Source organism: Ceratotherium simum, chromosome 25 (genome assembly GCF_057802395.1).
Source record: "Ceratotherium simum simum isolate JZ-2026a chromosome 25, ASM5780239v1, whole genome shotgun sequence".
NCBI classification, from domain to species: Eukaryota; Metazoa; Chordata; class Mammalia; order Perissodactyla; family Rhinocerotidae; genus Ceratotherium; species Ceratotherium simum.
This window is the reverse complement of record NC_141924.1, coordinates 31,632,569-31,652,358: the sequence shown is the minus strand read 5'-3', so window position 1 is coordinate 31,652,358 and position 19,790 is coordinate 31,632,569.

The window sequence follows — 19,790 nt, the reverse complement described above, 5'->3', positions numbered from 1 at the left end:
CTCTTTGATCTTCATTCTTCTTATCTGTAAAATGTAAATAATGATAACTGTGGAAGACAAATTAATGACCCTCCTCCCCCGCTGCCCAAGATGTCCATGTCCTAATCCCTGGGGCCTGTAAATACGTGAATATGTTACCTTACATGATAAAAGGGACTTTGCAGATATGATTAAAGATATGCACCTTGAGGTGGGAAGATTATCATAGATTATTCAAGCATGTCCATTCTAATTACACAAGCCCTAAAAGCAGGAAACGTTTCCTGGCTGAGATCAGAAAGATGTCCTGACGGATAAGGCAGGAGAAATTTGAAACGTGAGAGGGACTCACCTTAATGCTGCTGGCTTTGATGGAGGGAAGAGGCCATGAGCCAAGGAATGGGGCAACCCCTAGAAGCTAGAATGGCTCTCAGTTGACAGCCAGCAAAGAGATGCGGACCTTAGTCCTACAACCGCAAGGAACTTAATTCTGCCTGCAAGCTGAATGAGCAAGGAATGGATTCTCCCCTAAAGCCTCCAGAAAGAAACATAGCCTGCTGACACCTTGATTTTAGCCTGGTGAGACCCTTGCTGGATTTCTGAGCTAGAGAACTGGAAGATAATAAATTTGTGTTGTTTAATTCACTAAATTTGTGGCGATTTGTGCAGCAATAGAAAACTAATGCAATAATACTATTCCATCTACCTCACTGGTTGTTGTGTGATAATGTGCATAAAAATGCACTGTAATTGTAAAGCAGCATACACAAGCTGTGATCATTGATGTTCTCAGCATCATCATTCTATCCTGTTTTTGAACTGCCACCTTTTAAAATGCCAGTCTTAGAAAGTAATGGTTACCATTTACTGAGCATCTCCTATGTACAAGATGTTCAACATGTGCTGTACAATTTCATCTGCACCACGACCCTATGAGACAGAAAGCATTATGCCATTTTATAAATGTGGGACCTGACGTGAAACTTAACCCTGTTGTATTTTATAAGATTTATATTTCCAAGGGTTTATCTGCCTTCAAGAAAACAGTTTAGAAATGTAGCTCCAGTGACAAAGGACTGGGAGAAAATTATCATAAGTTTTTCTTTGCTCTTTTTTGATTACTGAAGAAGAAAATTGAAACAGAAGTTAGAAAGAGATGCAGCACTTGACGTGATTAAATATAAGCTCTTATCCAGAGTGGTGTTCCTGAGAATATGCACAATTTACCTTCAGATCTTTGCTTGGAAGATCCGTCCTGCAGAATGTGGGCTGTGATCAGACACGGGTCCCAGGGAGCTGTCTACTATGCGCACACTCTGTGTCATGAGAAAAATTAAAGAAGAATGCTCAGTTTGAAATGAGGCTGAAGACACAATGCTTTGAGTCCTGAAATCCCAAACATATCTCCACGGAAGAAAATGTTCTTTGAAAGTTAATTGGAGACGTTCAGCCTCACGCTTGGAAATTTTCTTCCAAACAGCCGCAGACTCCAGTGATGTTCTTTCGTATCGTCAGAACAAAACTTTCTTTTTGGCAGAGAGACAATGCTAGCAATGGCAGGTCACAGGAAAATAAGCGAACAGGGAAGGTAAGTAAATATCCTGGGCTACTTAAGGATCTTGATGCTCTTTCCTACATTTAAAGGATGATGTCAGTGGAGCATGTGTTCTGAAGTTTCTAGAAATTATTTGAGTCTTGGCACTTCTGTTCCTCAACTCTCTTTCTGATACAATGTGTTTGTCTCAGTTTGGGGGTGCAGATTGTGGTCTCTGAAAAAAATTTCTTGACTGGACAAGAAAAGAAAACATATCCGTTCACTCATGACCTTCGTTCCAGGGCTGGCCCTAGCGAAAGCTGTGAAGTAGGCAGATTTTCTTTTTTCTAGGACTTTGCACTTCCCTATGCTCTGCTCTTTCCTCCATTTCAAAATCTTCCACTCCCAGACCCCCCAAATACTTCTGTTACCCTCGTCCTTCAAATATTTAATAAACTGGTTTACCTTTCTGTATTATCGACATACCTAAGGCTGTTTGTCTTTTAACCGAGACCTTGGTAGGCGTGGTCATTTCAAAGGAAAGGATTTCTCATGGTAACACTGCAGAATTTATGGGTAAAGACGTCTTCTTGGAGCTTCTCAGAACAACATCAATTAGTAACCAGTTGCCTATTTCACCTCAGTGTCATTCCCTTCTCAGCCCAGCAGCTGAGTGTGGGTGCAGCTAAGCTTCCTGGGCACTAGCTGCTAGTTGTTCACTAAATTTGCAAATATTTAGGTATTCTAGTATAGCCAACATCTCACTAGGGCTGTGAGTAACAAAAATAGATATGATATAACTCATATTCATTAAGCATTTAAATCCGTATTCACAATTAGTCCAACAAAACTTACGCTATCAAAAAAAATATGGGGCCTGGCCTGGTGGCGTAGCAGTGAAGTGTGCACACTCCTCTTCTGCAGCCTGAGGTTCGTAGGTTCAGATCCCGGGTGCGGATCAACACACTGCTTGGCAAGCCATGCTGTGGTGGCGTCCCGTATAAAGTAGAGGAGGATGGGCACGGATGTTAGCTCAGGGCTAATCTTCCCCACAAGAACAACAACAAAGGAAGAAATACGGCAGAAATGCTACACGAGGGTCCTTAAGCCACTGTTTCCTGCAAAGTGTGGGTTATACCTACCCATAATCTGACACTGATTATAAGGCTGACGCTAACGGTAAGTGTTCAGTACATTGAGTAGACCATACCTTAACTAACTGGGCTTTGTGCTCTGGAATAGGACACACGGGAGGATCAGGGAAACAGTGTTAATTTCTTCTATCAATGACTATTAGCGATTGATAGAAGCCTATGAGACATATGATTTTCTTTTTCAACTCTGTGCTGGGGAAAAGCATTTTATAGAAGGATAGAAGAGTTTGGAATGTTGTCTCTCACCACTTCCTTCCCACAGCAGTTCCAGGTAACTGTTCTCTCACAGACCTGAGTTACTTTTGGATTCTAAATGTTCTCATGCTGCTTTGAAAGATCTTTAATTGACTGCACCCCAGGAAAGACTGGCGAAGAGGGACTGATTTGCCAGGGGCATTCTTTCTTCCCAGGCTGGGTAATTCCTCAATTGCTTGCTTTTCCTGGAGAAAGAATTAAACCCTTTTTACTGTTGACAAGGTAGAACTTTAGAATCTTGTTTTGGATCCACTAATATTGAATTGACTGTTTCACTCCAATGTTGACGCAATAGAAATATAATAAGTTATAGAAATAGATATTTGGATTTTTTAGCCAGGTACATTTAAAATATCATTCAGACAACTTAGCAATTCATGCTAAGTGTACCGAAAAGATGACATCTACTATGCAGTGGTCAAAGCCATGTCTTATGGTCGTTGGAGACCCCTCACATGTAATTCCTCACTTCAATCTGATCCATTTTACCTCCCACACATTTCTTGTATAAGTCCCTCTCTCTCTAGTCTCACTGCTATTGCTCCCATTCAAGCTCTCATCATGTTTACTTTTACTTTTATTTTGACTTAATTTCAGACTTAAAGAAAAACTGCAAAAACAGTAAAAAGAACTCCCATAGACCCTTCACTCAAATTCCCCAAATGTGAATGTTTTATGACATTTGTTTTTTTTCTTTTCTTTCTCTCTATGCGTTTTTTCCTGAACTGTTTGAGAGTAGGCATGAGGCATCTTTACCCCCAAATACCTCATTGTGTATTTTCTAAAAACAAAGGCTTTTTATTACATATCCACAGTACCAGAATCTAAATCAGGAAATTAACATCGATACAGTACTGTTATCTGATTTCCAGACCTAATTTAGATTTCACCAGTTTGTCTGTAACGTCCTTGAAGCAAAAGAAAATCCTGTACCACGCACAGCGTTCAGTTGTCATTCCTCTTTAGACTCTTTTCACCAGGAACGATTCCTCAGTCTTTCTTTGTCTTTCATGACATTGACATTTTTAAAGTCATGACAATTATTTTATATGTCATATAAATATATGACAATTATTTTATGACTGTCCTTCAGTTTGGGTTTGTCTGATGAGTCTTCGCCATCAAATTCAGGTATGCATTTCTGGCAAGAATACCAGATGTGATGTTATGTTCTTAGCGAATCACAAAGGGAGGCACATGATACCAATTTGGTCCATTCCTGGTGATGTCAACTTGATCACCTAGTCAAGGTGGAGTCTGCTAGTTTCCTTCCTGTAAAATTACTATTTTTTCCTTTGTAATTAATAAGAATCTTGTGGAGAAGCCCTCATAATTTTTTATCAGGATTCTATGGTAGCTCTGGAAGTGCAGGATAACTTCTATTAGGCTTGCCACGTCCCCGTCCCACACTTCTGCATCCTGCTCTGTGGCCTACCAGGCTGAGCTGTGTGGACCATGTTAACCTGGTCCTCTGGTTTCTGGTTGGGTTTGGTTAATAAGGAGTCCTGCAGGAGATCTGAGGTGGGTGGAGGGGAGGGCTGGGGATGTATTCTCCTGCTTTTCTCCCTCAGGAAAGGCAATGTTCTGCAACTGAAGATCAGGGCATCTCTCAGGCTGCAGCTCGCGGTTTGGTACCTGCCCCTCCTCCTTGTTTTCTGAGGTCTGGGGTTGAAGCACACAGTCCTTGCAGTGTCCCTACATTTCCTATGTTCTCCCCGCACCTCTGTGGACTCTCCTTACCTTTCCAATTTGAATGTGTCAAGGAGGCTTACAATACAGTCTCCTACTGCATCCTTACCTTCTTTCTTTCCTGTTTTCTCTCACTTGCAGATACTGCTGGTCTTCCATAGTCTCAATCCTGACTTGTTCTTATGTCAATCCTGACCCAGGCAGAAAGTACATTCGATGCCAAAGGCATCTGTGGATTGGATCTAGGATGAGCTTTTCTTCTCCATAGCCGGTCCTCCAGCATGCCTGGGGACTTTCCCTACTCCCGCATCTCTGGCATAACTTGTCCCGCAGACTTCTGCCTTGGTTTTCTGCTTAGCCTCTGACTTCCTAAGGGGGTAGAGTGCCCCTCTGACCCAATTTCTTTTTTTGACTGGGACTTTGCTATCCTGCTTCACTTTGCTGGCCCCTTTCTCTATCATGCTGGACCCCCATCCCCAGACTCTCACATATATTTGGGTGCTGTTTGTGCCATCATTTTTCTATTTGCCCTGCCAGACCCCTCTCCACCCTTTTCCACCTTGTTTCTCACTGCCTCCTCCATACTGACCTATATGGACCGACCAACTCTTGACTTTTGGCTCCAGCTGGGCTTGGCCAATGGGGGAGCCCTGGTGGGAGATCCCGGGAAGTGACTAAGTGAGATAGGGGTGTTTATATCACCAACCTTTTCCCACTGGGTTTACCGTGAGCTGCCCACCTCCTTCCACTGAAGGTCGGAGATCGGCTCCATGTGGTCCTCTGCTTCCCGAGTCCAGGAACTGCTTCTCACCCCTTCTGGTCTAGGGATGGTTATAGCCTAGCTGGGTATTGGACTATTGCATTTTCCCTTGTGGTTAATTTACACCTTTAGAAATAGTGCCGTAATTGACATCCTTGAAATATCCTAACCTGAATGTGATGGATGCTTCCTTCTAGGACCCTGACTGATACGGGTTCTATAGTGACAGCCCCATCTGTCTTGGTGGATCACCTGGTGCCTGAAACCTCATTTTGTCAGACTTTACCTGCTCAGCGGATCTCAGATACTGATGACTGCTGCAACCAAACTCAAGGATCACTGTGCCCTTTAGACTGGTCATTTGACTGTAGACTACCTCCTTGGGCACCAGTCCCATAGCTGGGTCAGTTTCTCCCAGCTTTGTCCCTGCCCAGGCCTGGCCTCGTTCCCCTCGTCACTTACCCACACTGTTGAAATATCAGCACGCCTTGTAGCAGATGCAACACTTGCTCTAGTGAAAACATGAGTCTCCTTGTCTGTAAGCTACAGGAGACAGACTTTTAGTCTGGAGTTGCCCCTTATAATGATAGGACGGACCCTAGAAAAGTAGTCTTCTAATCCAGTTCTCCTATGGATGCAAAGATGTGTCTAAAATATTTATATATAAATCACCAAGGACATGCTTTTCAATATGATTTTATAATATAGTTTGCTAATTTAAATTTGTAGGTATTTTACATATTGAAAAATGAATATAAATGAGCTTCATTCTGCTAGGATTTACTGTCAAGAAAATCCTGTACCTACTTGATAACCCTGTAAATCTCTCCATCTATGGAGATATTTGAAAGTGTTTTAAAAATTGACTTAGTAGATTACTAGTCATGTTTTAATATTTTCAGCTTACTGTTTTGAGGATAATAAAATTTTCACCATAACCCAGAAATATATCTTTGTGTCTTAAATTGTGCCAGGTACAAAGGATAATTTGTAGTGAAATGTTCTAAATTACAATATGTTACTTTGAAACATTTTTGGTTCAGATTGCCTCATGAGATCATTACATTTAGAGTTTTCTAGTATGTTTTTTTTTTTTTTTAAATTTTTTTTTTTTTTTTTTTTTTTTGTGAGGAGATCAGCCCTGTGCTAACATCCGCCAATCCTCCTCTTTTTTTGCTGAGGAAGACGGCCCTGGGCTAACATCTGTGCCCATCTTCCTCCACTTTATATGGGACGCTGCCACAGCATGGCTTGCCAAGCAGTGCGTCGGTGCGCGCCCGGGATCCGAACCAGCGAAATCCCGGGCCGCCGCAGCGGAGCGCGCGCACTTAACCGCTTGCGCCACCGGGCCGGCCCCTCTAGTATGTTATTTTAATAGTATATTTATTTGTTTGTTGGTAATATGTAAACACTATACCTTTTAATGGGATATCACCAACTATGGCATTTTGGAATTGCTATTTGTACTCAGTTTTGAATTGGTAGGTTCATGATTTGACAGGCTTTGCTGTTTGTCTTATGCTAAATGACTGATGGTCTTAGTCCAATTCCTAACGGGCTTGTGTTTATTTCTGTTAAGGTTGGCATTAATAGGTCTTCTCAGCAAAGATGCCAAGGACTGACCTGGAATAGGCTCTCAATTAATTTTCAGCTTTGAAGATGTTCCTTCTAGGTCAGGATTGAGGCCAACTAGTAGCACGAAGTACTGGAGCAGGATTGTCACTGTCATGTTTCTCCTGTTCTGTGAGTTGGAGGGACCACCAAACTAGTCAAAGATGTTGGATAAATTTCATTAGTCAGAAGGCAAACAACATCTAGGATCTCACTTGAAATGTTTTAAGTCCCAATCCACTTATGGTAAAGATAAACATAGGAAGAATTTTCAACAGATTTCATAAGCAATTGTGTGGAATCCTGATTCTAGCCAGCGCTTCAATATTGAGAGATTAGCTGTATTGTTCCCCCCTGCAACTTTATTGAAGAATAATTGACAAATATAATTGTATATATTTAAAGTGTACGATGTGATCATTTGATATACCTATACATTGTGGAATGATTAACAACATCAAGATAATTAACACATCCACCACCTCACACAGGTAACCTTTTTTGTGTGTGTGATGAGAATGGTTAAGATCTACTTTCAGTCACTTTCGAGCATCAATACCGCATCATTAACTATAGTTACCAGGCTGTACATTAGACTCTCAGAACTTATTCTTCTTAGAACTGAAAATTTGTACTCTCGGACCTACATCTCTTTGTCTATGCCATCTATTTGATCTTTCTTTTTCTATTTGTGCAGTTACCAAAAAATAAATAAGAATAAGAGAAAATATTTAGGAGAAGAAGAGCCCAAAATAAATTGGTAAAGTTAGGTTTCAGTATTATCACTTGCCTTATATTGGGTATAGTAATTTCACCCCAGTTAATTCAAGAGCTGTCTGCATCCCTCTGCCATTTGAAGCAGAGGCATAGGATATTAGTGCTTGGAGGGACTCTAGAGATGATTGGTTCAGCTCTGCTTTAAAGACTAGGAAAGTGCTTGGACAACTCACAGCTTCACTAGGCTCAATTTGCTAAAAATATCCTATTTTTTAAAAAAATGGCTGTGATAAAATGCTGTAATAATTCTGCTTGCAGGTATGTTTTTTAAATTGTTAGAAGGGGCTGTCTAGTATTTTATTAATTGTTGTTTTACTTGAACAAGCTCATGGTAATAACATAGAGGATAATTGTACAAGTATCAGAAGCCTGAAAGAGATAGAACTAATTAAAACATAGGATTTCCTATTCCTGCTTCCTGGGTTTTATTAAAATTTCTTCTTCTCTGTTGCTTGATTTCTTGTAGACTTGATCTAGTTTATCACTAGCCCTCGACCTGGGAATCTATGCTATTTAACTTTGTTGTGTTATACAATATAGAAGGCAAGTGGAAAAATAAAAAAGAACTTCATGGTAAACGAGATTTGGACTCCCCTAGACATCTTTATCTAGCAGTGCAAACCAACCTGCTAATGGAAACGCCGAAAGTCCTGTGCCGGTATCTTAGCTTCCAGATATAATGTGGCTATGAGGTGGCAGGGGCAGGGAAAAGTATCAGTTCATTTATAGAAACCTTTCCTGCTGTTTTGACATCTGAAAACTAAAAGCTAAAGTTTTAACCGCTGACAGTGAGAATGTTCAAGCAGGTTCCTTTCTATCAGTCATATTCTCCTAGAACTGTGCCCGTTTATCTACCAAAGATAGGACAAACATAAGATGATGCGATGACCTTCTGGAAAATAACTCCTGTTCAGATTGGAGACCTTGGTGACAAAGTAACAATATATTCATTTATGGACTATGTACATAGTGGGCCCTTTGGATAACTGAATTGAGAAACTACATTGCTACTCTAACTTGGACACCCCTAAAGTAGGTTAACAGTTTTACCTTAAGGCTAAAGTCAATTTAAATAAACATGAGAACCGTGGCTGAAAACGCCTCCCAACTCCTAACAGTGACTTAACCTGACTTAGGGAGCTGAGCCCCAGGTGTTTGCACCTTGCCTCATTTTTCTTATCAACTAGCCTGCAGGCTCTTAACACGTGACAGTTGAAACATTGTTAATATTGAGGTCAGAGAAAAACCGGTCCCAGGCTAAAGCCGAGGATCATTGGCACGCTGCTGATACCATCCTGAGGCTCCAACTGACTGACCCCAGCTTTAGAAAATATTGAATAATTTTCAGGCCTGAGGACACGACACATAGTTTAGGCCTTTGAACTTGATGTTTTTATGTCAAATTTAGCTTTAGGATATAAGTGAACTGCCATAACTAATTGCCTTAGTTTCTGAAAATGTGGCTTCACAGCAGAAGAATATCAATTACTAGTTAAGTAAAATTATATTACTAATGTACAAAATGCTTTCACATGCATTGTCTTCTCTGATTTTCCTAATAATCCAGCCGAGGAGGCCAGAAGATATTTTTATCCTATTTTACAGATGCAAAAACTGAGTTAAAAAGGCTGAGAGATTTTCCCAGGGACGCTGCAGAGCTGATGTCCGATCTTCTGGCTGCTAGTGCACTGCCTTTCCATTGTGCTCCCCGGGCTGTCTGAGAGAGAGAGGCCTTCCGTCAGCCAGCCAGCCGGTCAGCTAAAATGGACTGAGCACACAGAGTATCGAGAGCAATGTACTAGTGATTGTATCCAAGGTATATATTGTTTTAGTCTTTGTAAATCTAAAATGACTAGGAAAATAATTTCATTTATTTGGTAACCATGTTGATTAAAGAGTATGCAATATAGCAAATTTATTAAATTCCTTATCCTAAATTTGGATAAAAAATTACATTTCATACTGTACAAAAGCATATTATAATTTTAAAATATCTTTGATAGCATTTTCAATGGGATTATTATTTTAATTGCTTTTAGATGAATAAAACAATTTATTTATTTTGGATGCCCTGAAAGACTGTGAATAAATATATACATACTCAATATCATATGGTCCAGATTTCTGCATTTATAAAAGAAAGTTTTCATTTAGTGATCAGAAAGACAATCCATTTTTGGTCAAAGAAAGGAAAATATGAACAGATGTAGAATGATTACAGTCAATAAAATATTGTCTAATCCTATATGGTAGAAAAGAAGGAAGAAAAAGAAAGAAAGAAAGAAAATGAAAAATTTTATAAACAGTAGAAGTCTGAAATCAAGGGTTTTGTCAAGTATTTATTCCGTAGTTTTACATGTCTGGTGATATACAGACATTAACTTTGCTATCCGTAGACGTCTGAAGCGTTTTCTAGCTCTGTTTTCCGTAGTTTCCTCATTCTGGGGAGTTTTCGCTCCCTGAGAGCTTCCCCTTTCTTTTCCATGAACGTTGTTTCACATCTGGTCCGGCATTTGCAGTACCTGGGCTCCACTCAGCCTACCGGACACTCCACAGTATTTATGAATAGTCTTAGTCTGTCCTATTTCTTTTTCCGACAAAAACTCCAACTTCAAAGATCAGAGAACTGAGTTTTACAATTGAAAAACATAGGCATCCCCTGATCCAGGTGGGTCCAATTAATCCATAACTTTCATGCCTAAGTCACCAAGATCCAAATACTGGAGAACGAACACCCTAAGCATGGCAAACATCATGGCGACCATCCCCTTCCCCACTTCTTTTTAGGGTCATGGTTCTTTGGTGTTTTTAGGAAACTTAGAAACACGGAGATCATTTAGCAGGAAAAATCTTAGGGGATTTTACTTATCACATGGGGTTTACTATACAGTGGAGTCAGACACCAACCTAGATTAAGACTGATTCTAAGGCAAATTTTCATAAAGATTTTGAATTTACGCTTCCTCCGTAGCCAAAGAAGATGTGTGATTGGCACTTCCAACAAGAACTCTGCATGTAGAGACATGCTATAATTAATACCACAGTTCAGGGATATTATCAGTTAAGTGGATTTTTGTGGGATGCTGCAGGGACCTAACTGTCAGGGAACACATTGATAAATCACAAAAGAGGGATGTTGGCAGTTTCTCATGGACTGTATACTGACAGAAGCACAAAGACTGAACTATTGAGGGGCTGGAAAACTGTCGTAGTAGTGCTCTGGAATTTAAATGAAAGGCAATATTGATCAGAGGAGGAGGAGGTAGACATGAACATTAGGCCTGAATCCTAAATTTTGGGACAGCACATGGGCTGGGGAAACTCACTTGGATTCTAGGCCCAGCTGCCGAGTGTTCAAGAAAAGTAGGTCTTTTGGCTATAATTTCAGACATCAGGAATTCCAATCAATTGGGTGGGACACATTGGCAGATACTATGGTGATCAAAACTCTTCTTCTATTTATCTGCTTGTTTGTTTATTTAATTTTTGTAGCTGTAGATTTTAGGATTCTTGGATTACTTAAAGGAACATGGAAACTCTTTGTCTAGAATGAGATTTTCTTAACCACATGACGTTCATCATGTCATGGGAGTCAGATTAAGGACCTGGTTCAAGCTAATAAAACTTTCAAAAAATATTTTAAAGGTCTAATATTATAGCCTCTCCAACCTTCTAATTTCATCCCTCCTCTGGTTATTAGGGCAGCCCATTTAAAGGAACAATCTTATCCAGGGACTTTGAATTATTCTTTGTAATTTACAGAGTTTCACTCTCATGAGACCCTGAGTTATCAGAAGTTTACGTATCAATTTCATGAGAGACAACGAGAGACAGCGGATATGTTCAGAAGTGACTAACTAGTCGGGGCAACAGAAACAACCAAAGGAACACAAGAAAGTCACTATCTGGGCATTCTTAGCTCTCTGCCTTGGTGTGACAGCAAATTCCTAGCAGAGAATTGAAAGAGGGGAGTCAGTTCTCCACTTCTTTTTTTTTTTTTTTTGAGGAAGATTGGCCCTGAGCTAACATCTGTTGCCAATTCACCTCCTTTTTTTCTCCCCAAAGCCCCAGTAGATAGTTGTATGTCATAGTAGTACATCCTCCTAGTTGCTCTATGTGGGATACTGCCACAGCATGGCTTGATGAGCAGTGAGTAGGTGCGCGCCCAGGATCCGAACTGGTGAACCCTGGGGCTGCCGAGGCGGAACGTGCGAACTTAACTGCTCCGCCACCGGGCCGGCCTCTCCACTTCTTTTGAATATTAGAAATTCAATCTCTGTATCTCAGATGTATACAACCTTAATTTGACAACACCATTCAACATTGGGAATGTCTGAAATCCATCTATGGGCAGTGGACCCTGGGTAACTGATCTGGGTTTTAGCCTCAAAATGTGTGGGTCCAATTCAAGACTCATCTGGAGGCACACAAACAATAATGTATGCAATTATATAGAAATGTATGCTTTTGGGATTGATAGAATAACTGACCTTGCCCAGAAACTGATGAGAATGCACTTGTCTACAAGTACTGAAGTGCATTTGTGGTGGCAGGAAGCAAGAATGTCTGATGGACATTGCAAGTCTGAAGAACTCTGCTTGTATCTCACTTCTCAAGGTTATCTGTGTGACCTCTTTGCTTCCTGTCGAGTAAGGAAGTGGGTCAGTGTTTTCCAGCTTTTTCTTGACTCAGACACCTTTCAATGAAACAGATAATCTATCCAAGTCCCTTAGAAATTAAAAAAAATTATTATTATATATGTTATATACAATAAGTAATTTTAAAGGCAAGCAAAAATTTGAGATCTGTATGTCTTTAAAGATTACTGTGTAAATTTCTATTCTTTTTCTTAATATTTTTTTATATACATTGTGTATTAGACACTATATTTTTAAATATATTTTTTGGCTCTAGAAAATGCTTAACTTTCTTTAGTTTTCCTGAACTTCATTGTATGAGAAAAAATATAATTTGTTGATGAATCAATTAAAAATAATTTTACATCGTTTCATTTGGGACTGAATAGATATTAAAAAATACACTAAAATTTAGCTGCCTATTATGCATCAAATCTTGACGAAAAACTGCCTTTGTATCTATACTTAGAATTCTTACATTTTGTTTTTAAAAAAGAGCTGGCTTATTTTTGTAATTTTTGTCTTTTGTTTCTAAATTGTAGGATAAAAGAAAAGGCTTCAAACTGCTATTTCTAAGCACTTACCACAGATAACACACTGAGAGTTTAGAAGGTCTTTATTCTTAACAAATTATAAGTCAAATTGGATAAAATGTTCTTATATTTTCTACTTTCAACAATGGTTTTTAAAGTACTAGAGGTACATTGATGCATCACCTAAAATTTTTGATCAGACGTGCAATTTATGAACTCAGTGTTGATCATCTTGAAGAAAATGTTCAGAATTATAATTTTTATGCTTCTTATCAGGAAGCATTTCTATTGTTGCAAACAATAGAAATCTATTCTTGAAAACTCAAGCAAAAGAGAATTGACTGGAAGGCTATGGGGTGCCTCAACATCAAAGGAAGCTCAAGGACCAGGTTTGAGAAAGAGCTAGAACCTGGGAAGCTCTAAGGATTTTGAGAGTAGTAGCTAATTGAATAGTCCTATCAAAGTGTCATCACAGAGATGAGTCAGCTTCTGTCATTCTTTCCTGTCTTGGGGCATTCAGGTAAGATTCAAAGTCCCAGGAAAAGGAATTGGTCTAATTTGGCCTAATTTGGGTCACATGCTCACTGCTTGGCTATGGTAGAGAGGGGCATCTTGATTGAGAGTCCCACTTATATTGTGCACACGAGGGAAAAGGTACTAATGCTCAACCATAAAACAATTATGGTGCTATCAACAGAAGGTGCTGGGTAACATGAACAGCATGTCGTTAGCACGTGTGTCTTTCTGTCTCCAATCAGTGGTCTGTTAGAGGTGTTAAATCATACAATGTATGACTAAGAATAAAAATTATTTAAAGCTGAGAAACAAGTAAAACATTCAACTAGTAGTATAACTGGATAGTAAACTGACTGAATGATTGAGTCAGAAGACTATCCATCTGATCTCCATTGGCTGCCACGAATGTTCAGTTGATAAACTCTTGGAGGCTCTAAGATGCTTCTAATTTAAAAGACAATATCTAAACAATTATTTTCCTTATCAGTTAAAAAACACTGCCCCTTCCCCACACGTAGTAGACACTTGCCATTTTAGGTTTCTTGGCATTCACCGCACTTTCCCATGACAAGAGTATTCTAGTTTTCCATTTGTCTCAGGAGATAACAATGTCATCCTTCGCTATAGGGATGGGCCCTGATTGACTGAAGCACAGTTCATTCTCCTGACCACAAAGGTTAGGTCCCATGAACCAACCTGGGCTAAAAAAAAACCAGGATATATTTTTTGGGGACTTATGGAAAAGAAGAATCCCTTTTTTCCCTCAGAATTGATCTGGAGAGACACTTCCTCTTTCTCTGGATGGTATGGGAGGCAGATGTGAGGCCTGACACTGCTGCAGCCATTTTCTACAAGAGATATCAAATTTGAAGTAAAAGTTGATAAAAGGAGAGTAAATCCAAGAGAATTGCAGATAAATGGAGTTGAGGCCCCAGGATCAAACTGCACCTGAAGCTGTCACTACTTGCGGACTTTAAATGAGCCCCAAATGTATGTGACTATTAATCTTAGTTTGAGTTGGAGTTACTGTTATTTGCATCTGCAACAATCCTAACTGCTACATTGCCAGAAAACCTCTTTGAGCCCCAGGGTCTATGAATTGCTGGTTGCAAAATACTGGATTACATAATATCTAAGATCATCTCTAACAATAAAAATTTTGTGCTATGACTGGTAATAGGGGGTGTAATTGAAGACAAGTTGGAGAAATGCATGTTAGACAAGCATTTGCAATGGGTCTCAGCCTTATTGCTGAAGCACATTTACTATCTAATTAGCTATTTTTAATTCAGAAAGAGGAGCTTTCTTGATTCATTTTTCTTTTTGTATTCTGTATGGTTGAATATTTGTGGCTTTTACAACTTTATTTTTCTTTTAATGAATCATCTTTCTGCATAGTTTCAAATTTTATGGATAATATCAATTGTTGTCTTTTGTTGGGCCACAGAAGATTCCAAAACATAATAGGTATTTAATAAATGTATGTTTAGCTAAAGTTATGATTTTATTGAAAGTCTATTCCTAAACCAGCAGTTCTCAAACTTGGCTGCACATTAGAATCACCTGGGTAGTTTTAAAATAGTGGTTCTCTCTCTTGCTCTCTCTTTTTTTTTTTTTGTGAGGAAGATTAGCCCTGAGCTAACATCCGTTGCCAAATCTCCTCTTTTTGCTGAGGAAGACTGGCCCTGGGCTAACATCCGTGCCCATCTTCCTCTACTTTATATGGGACGCCATCACAGCATGGCCTGACAAGCAGTGTGTCAGTCTGTGCCTGGGATCCGAACCTGCAAACCCCGGCCCGCTGAAGCAGAGCGCACTCACTTAACTGCTTTGCCACCGGGCCGGCCCCTAATATGGCAGTTCTTAAAGTTCAGTGTACATCAAATCACCTGGTATGCTTAAATTAAATTAAAACACAGATTTGTTGTGCCAACCTCAAGTTTCTGACTCAGTAATTCTAGGATGGGGCCCCAAATTTTGCATTTCTAACTAGCTCTCAGGTGATACAGATGCTGCTGGCCTGGGGACCACTGCTCTAAAAAATATTCATCATAGACTATTTAAATCAGAATCTCCTTGGTGGTGGTGATTTTTAAGACTCCCTAGATTATTTCAATGGAGACCCAGGTTGAGAACTGCTGTCCTAAACAGAGGTGGGTGGCTGGCTTTTATCTCCTGGTTAAGCACTTACTTTTATTATGTCCTCCCAAATTCCCTTCCACACCTCAGACGAACTCCTTGACCAGCACACACATTCTCTCACTAGGAAAAGTTAACAAACTTAAATTAAAAAAAAAAAAAAAGACAATCACTAAAGTTGATTACTGAGAAGAATCACAGGCCAAGAATCAACCATCTCTTGCCCCAAGAAGAACTGTAGATCAACTCAAAAAAATTTCTGCAATGATTTTATCAGTGAGAGCCCAATCAGGAGAACAGAAATTGTCATGCGTGAGATTAGCCAGTGCTGTAGGGACAGAGGGAGGGGGTGATGTTATAAAAGCCCAGTAGCCTGCATTACCTGAAGGAAGCTGGAACCAGGATGGGCTTTTTCAGTGGTAACTGGAGTCAAGGAAGAGATATAGCTGCTGCCAGAGATGATCCCCAAGGCGGGGAGGAGAAGTACCCTCCCTTTTCTCTTCCTTCTGCATCTCTGATCAGCACTTTTCAATGGACTTCTCATTGACCACATCCAACAGAAGAGCAGATGACAAAACAGTCTGGGAAAAACAGCCTGTGAGTCTGCATACAGAGCAGAACACAAGAGGGGAAGTGTGAGGAATGAATCTGAGGGGAAACATGCTGAGAACAAACATACTGTTCTTATTTCCAGGACAATTCAGTCTCTTATTGATGAAATCAGTAGAATGAATAGCCATGCATGTCACTTCACTTCTAATAACATTTGGAATCTTTAATTACATTGGAATTTTAATCTAGCCTTAATAATGTGTGTTTATGGAGCCAGCCCTGATGGCCCAGTGGTTAAGGTTTGGCGCTCTCACTGCTTCCGTGGCCTGGGTATGCTTCCCAGTCTCAGAACCACACCACCCATCTGTCAGTTGCCATGCTGTGGCTGTGGCTCACATAGATGAACTAGAAGAACTTACAACTAGGATATACAACCATGCACTGGGGATTTGGGGAGAAGAAAAAAAAAAAAAGAGGAAGATTGGCAAAAGATGTTACCTCAGGGCAAATCCTTCTCAGCAAAAACAAAAACAAAAACGTGTTTATGTATGTGATATGCGTATTTGTTGTATATATGTATAGTCTCCTTTGGTCAATCAGTAACCTACTCTGAACACTATCATCACCTTTTAAAGTAAAATCTCAAAAGGATTCTCCTAGAGTCTGGTGTACCAGCCTTTCTAACTCCCTTTATCATGGAAAGTAAGAAATTGTCCAGCATTGCTGTAATCCCTACTATGTCCTTTGGGATATAGGTAGTTTCTTTGATTTTTTTTAAACCATAGAGTGACCCCATATGCTTTCCTGACTGCCAGGGCTTAAACCCTCAAACTTCCCTCAAACTTCTTGAATTCCATTGCAAACTTCTTAGTGAAGCCATTCTGAGTTGGCTTGAATCTATCGTTTGAATGGCATATAGGGTTAAATTTTCCAGTTAATTTGCCTTTCTGCCCTGTCTCCATAATCTCATCAGTGGATCTTTCCCGTCCAAGTTAATTGTCTGATATTGTTTTGTCCATGAATACCTAATTATCATGTCCTTCGATCTCCAGAATAACAATCATAATGTTATAATATGATATATATTTATATATACATATAGAGTAGTCCCCCCTTATCCATGGGGATACATTTCAAGACCCCCTACAGTGGATGTCTGAAACCGTGGGTAGTGCCAAACCCTAGATAAGCTATGTTTTTTCCTATACATACACACCTATGATAAAGTTTAATGTATAAATTAGGCATGGTAAGAGATTAACAACAATACCTAATAGTAAAGTAGAACAATTATAACAATATACTGTAACAAAAGCTACTAGATCTTAGCAACCTCAGTATATGATTTTTTTTCTTTCCTAATTCAGTTGAGAACTTTCACCTTTTCACACAAAGGAAGCACTTTATGGCTTCTCTTTGGCATATCCAAATTGCCATCATCACTAGTTTTGTGCTTTGGGGCCATTATTAAGTAAAATAAGGGTTATTTGAACACAAGCACTGTGACACCTCGACAGTTGATCTGATAACCAGAACAGCTATTGAGTGACTAAGGGGCGGTTAGCACGTACAGGTGGATACACTGGACGAAAGGATGATTCACATCCTGGGCAAGATGGAGCAGGACAGTGCAAGATTTCATCATGCTACTCAGAACGGCGTGGCCGTTTAAAACTTATGAATTGTTTATTTCTGAAACTTTCCATTTAATGTTTTGGGATCTCTGAAAGTGAACCCCTGATAAGGGGAGAGCTGCTGTATAATATTATTAGCTGTTACTAATTATTGACTCCTCATCAAATTCTAGCTCTTCTCAGAGGATCAGTTTTAGGAGCTCCCTTAACTGTTCCGTATTAAGGAATTAATAACTGAACTAGCTTTAGTCCAGACTTGAGTGGGTGGCTGATCCCATACGGGGCCTGTTAGTGAGTTAGCAGCTACAGCATTATACTCCTTGTAAAAATACTGTTCTTTGGCTCACTCAACTCAATTTTGACCTTTGGGTCATGCCTTAATGAAGAAAAGAGCCTGGAAAGTCAAAGTCTACATTTCCCAGTTTTCCTAAGAGTTGGGGTTTTCCCAGATGTCTGTGTATGAGATTTGGAAGTCAGAAGTGAGGTGTTTATGCTTCCGTTGTTGATTTGGGCAAACTTGGTCATGGAGCATTTGGTTTTCTGCTGTAAGGGTGACTATTCCCAACTTCTTGGGTGTTGAGAAGTGGGACACGGAGCATTCATTTTGCTGGCATGGATTGTGGCTAGAGTGGTGCGCTCCTGGAACGAGCAACTTCATTTCCCCTATTCTCCGGATTTCTGATGGCAGAAACAGCAGCTCCCATTGACCTTCATTGTTATATCTGGGAATCACTTCTGGAAGCTAAGATGAGATCTTACTCCTCCAGCTCTGTAAGTACCTGTTTCTCTGTATAAGCTACTTTTCTGATTAGAAAAGCTGGAGTGGTTCTGAAACTTCACTAAACCCTAATACGCTACTAAACGCTAAAAATGCAAATGGAAATATTTCCCCCGATTTCCAGAAACATACTTCATATTTACTAAAAATCCTGTCCTAAAAGGTGGCAGGAAAACAAACTAGATTAAAAGATTCTGGCCTGCTAAATTTGCTTATGGGTTTTAATTTATGTTATTTTAAAATTCTCTCTCTCTCTCTTTTTTTTTTTTGTGAGGAAGATTGGCCCTGGGCTGACATCCGTGCCCATCTTCCTCTACTTTATACGGGACGCCACCACAGCATGGCTTGACAAGCAGCGCGTCGGTCTGCGCCTGGGATCCGAACCTGCAAACCCCAGGTCACCGGAGCGGAGTGCTTAAACTTAACCACTCTGCCACCAGGCTGGCCTTTACTTTTTATTTTTAAAGAGTATGCTTATGTTGCTATTTCTTGAGTTTTTCCACTTTTTTTTTTTTTTTTTTGTGAGGAAGATCAGCCCTGAGCTAACATCCGTGCTAATCCTCCTCTTTCTGCTGAGGAAGACCAGCCCTGAGCTAACATCTATTGCCAATCCTCCGCCTTTTTTTTTCCCCCAAAGCCCCAGTAGATAGTTGTGTGTCACAGTTGCACATCCTTCTAGTTGCTGTATGTGGGGTGCAGCCACATCATGGCCGGAGAAGCGGTGTATCGGTGCGCGCCCGGGATCCAAACCCGGGCCGCCAGTAGCAGAGAGCGCGCACTTAACCGCTAAGCCACGGGGCCGGCCCGAGTTTTTCCACTTCTATTTATTATCTTTTGACTTCCTTATACGAAAGGTGCAAACTTATCTTTTCTCCATTCTTCTCTCACCAATAAACACCTTCATACATTTCCTTTCTCATCATTTTCTTATATAGATATCAAATATTTATTAGAAAATGTCTTCTGTTTTTATATAATTATGACTATGTCCATATTATTTTCCGTTGAACTATATGGTATATAAGGCTCATAGTCCCTTTTACATTAAAAAAGTTCTTTTCCCTGAGGTAATAATCTTACTTTTTCCTTTTGCTTAGTTTTTTCTATACCTGTTTGCTAATTTACCCACAAATTCTCTACCAGAAGTATAAACTTTCCTCAAGATATTAAAACATACCAGATCACTTTTTGATTTCTTTTTCTCTCTTATTCCCCTTACTGGAGACATCCTTTTTTGAGCCC